This window comes from Centruroides sculpturatus, unplaced genomic scaffold (assembly GCF_000671375.1).
Source record: "Centruroides sculpturatus isolate CEXI.00-Female unplaced genomic scaffold, Cexi_2.0 scaffold1574, whole genome shotgun sequence".
In the NCBI taxonomy this organism is placed as follows: Eukaryota; Metazoa; Arthropoda; class Arachnida; order Scorpiones; family Buthidae; genus Centruroides; species Centruroides sculpturatus.
Window position 1 is genome coordinate 16,574 of NW_019386307.1, and position 2,463 is coordinate 19,036.

The window sequence follows — 2,463 nt, forward strand, 5'->3', positions numbered from 1 at the left end:
GTTCCGCGATGAAAACCAGCTTTAAGCAACGGCGTAGTCGAACGGTACACACTCGGTAAGTAATCCTACAATTTTTTGTTTATAGCATAGTTTATACAGATTATTCCCAAAAAATTATACGTATTTTGGAAATGTTGAGTGGAATTAGTCTAGAATCGGTTAATTTTATAGAAGAAAACCTTTCAAACAGCCTTAGTCTGTAAAGTTCCCACCTATCAGGCTGCGATTGGCTCATGTATTTAATCGTTCCTACAACGTACTTTTCGGTTAGCGTGGAACGTATCTAAGCGTTATAGAGGGATCTACTGTAATATAAAAGAGACCGGGGCAAGTTCGGCATACGGGGCAAGTTTGTCAAGCGCTTTTTTTTAAAAATAAATTAAAAGGAAACTTTGGTTATAGGTTAGGCAGTTGAGTTTTATTGGTGGCTTGTTGAGTGTAGTGTTTTTATTGTTCTCCAACAAGCGTAGTTGAATTATCAAGCAAATTTNAAGTGAATTAGTTGCTAAGAGGTGGATAGATATGAAGTTATCAGTTTTAATTATAATATTAGCCTTATCCTTAAACCTATGAAAGTTAGCCTATTTTCATATAATTACCCACGCCCTCTTCAAGGCCCTAATATTTCTTTGCGCAGGATTTGCCATCCACAAATCTAAATTCTTGTTATATGTAAATTTATTAAATCTATTTTTCTACCATCCCGTTTGCTTGCCCCTTGTTTGTAACCCTTGACCAATCCGTTAATTGTAGACGTTTTGTATCCTAAACTTTTCGCAACCTTCTTGATTCTGTTAATCTCGTTAAGTCGATCCTGTATGTTGGTGCGATATGAGAATGCTCTTTTTATAATCGCCTTAAACGATGACATCTTGTATCTGAACGGATCATTAGACCATGCCGGAATATATAGAGGAGCATGTGTGGGTTTTAAATACACCGCCGTTTGTACATATCCTTGCTTAAACTTTATGTCAATGTCCAAAAAATGGATCTGCGCATGGCTTTTCTGTTCCAGTTTTAGTTTTAACCCATGATTACTGCTATTTATCATAATTAAAAATTCTTCAATTCTTCGTTCATCCTTCCAAATTATTAGCACGTTATCTACATATCTTTTGTATAATATAATGTCCTCCATGAATTTTCCTATGACCTCATTTTCGAGTTGACGCACCACCAATTCGCACAAGAGTCCCGACATGGGTCTACCCTTTGGGACGCCTTTCCTTTGTTTCTACACTATCCCATTGAACGCAAAAAAGGATTGGTAAAACATTAAATCCGCTAGCTTATTTAAGTCCTCCATATACGCAGATAACCCTGGATTATGTTGTACTATAAACTCAATAAGAGCATTGAAACACGATGTTAGATTCATGGAAGGGTACATGCTTTATTTTAGATGGAAGATGGTATTCAGAAAAAAGTAAAGGCACCAAGTAAAATGTAAAGAAGGGTTAAATATAAAGTATACAAAAGAGTGGCTAACAAAAAATCAGTTGGTGTTAACGAGTGTGTACCATTCGACTACGCCGTTGCTTAAAGCTGGTTTTCGTCGCGGAACAGCACATGAAACGGCGGCCGCGATTTCTAATAACGAATTTTTCGCATAAAAATAACTTGACCTTTGGAGACATCATTAATATAAATAATTTTTATGGCCGTTGAATAAGAAGTGTTTCATTCACACGAAAAGTATAAAATTGGTGCTGTATTAGACTAATGGTACCTAATTTACATACTGTACAGACGATAATAAACTCAACTTACTAGCCTAAAATCTCCGTAGCGTGTTGCCAGGTGGCAGAAAGCATATATATAATTATAATAAAGTTACAATAAATTAAGTTAATATATAATTATATATACAGTACCTAATTTATATATAATTAATATATAATTATATGTACAGTACCTAATTTATATATAATTTATATATAATACTGTACAGACGATAGCAAACTCAATTTAGCCGCTCTGTAGCGTGGCGCAGGGACAAAGGAAAGTAGTTCCGCTGCTCATCCACTATTGGTCCAGATTCTATCAATTTTGTCGCGAAACGACGTCATAGGCGGTACTTTATACGAATGTTGCTACAATTTTTTCGCTACGTTATAGGAATTGTCGTTATAGGAATGCACGTTATAGGGGGTCGACTGTATATTAATATTGTAATGAGTGTTGCCGCAATAAAATTTCAAAACGTACTGAAGCGCCTTAAAAAAATGTAATATTTTCCTTCAAAATGTACTAGTTCTATGCATAGTTTGTTTACGTGCCTATATCTAAATATATAAAATTGCTTGTCCTGACTGACTCACTCATTCATTCACTGATTCATCATCGCCCAGAGCAAACCGCTTAACCTAAAGAGGTGAAATTTGGTACACAGTTAGGGTACGTCATGGAAACGCACACTAAGAAAGGATTTTTCGAAATTCCAACGCGGGGGGGTGAGGG

The 2,463-nt window shown here is 35.7% G+C and overlaps 1 protein-coding gene across 3 annotated transcripts in view; it reads left to right on the plus strand.

Moving 5' to 3' along the window:
* Positions 1-16: 16 nt before the first annotated feature.
* The window catches only part of LOC111614488 (glutamate receptor ionotropic, delta-2-like), a 31,004-nt gene continuing 28,557 nt past the window's right edge, over positions 17-2,463 (plus strand). For all 3 annotated transcript variants that reach the window (XM_023355863.1, XM_023355866.1, XM_023355865.1), the window contains exon 1: positions 17-55. The gene's annotated coding sequence lies outside the window, so the exon portion shown is untranslated. The remainder of the gene's footprint in view (positions 56-2,463) is intronic.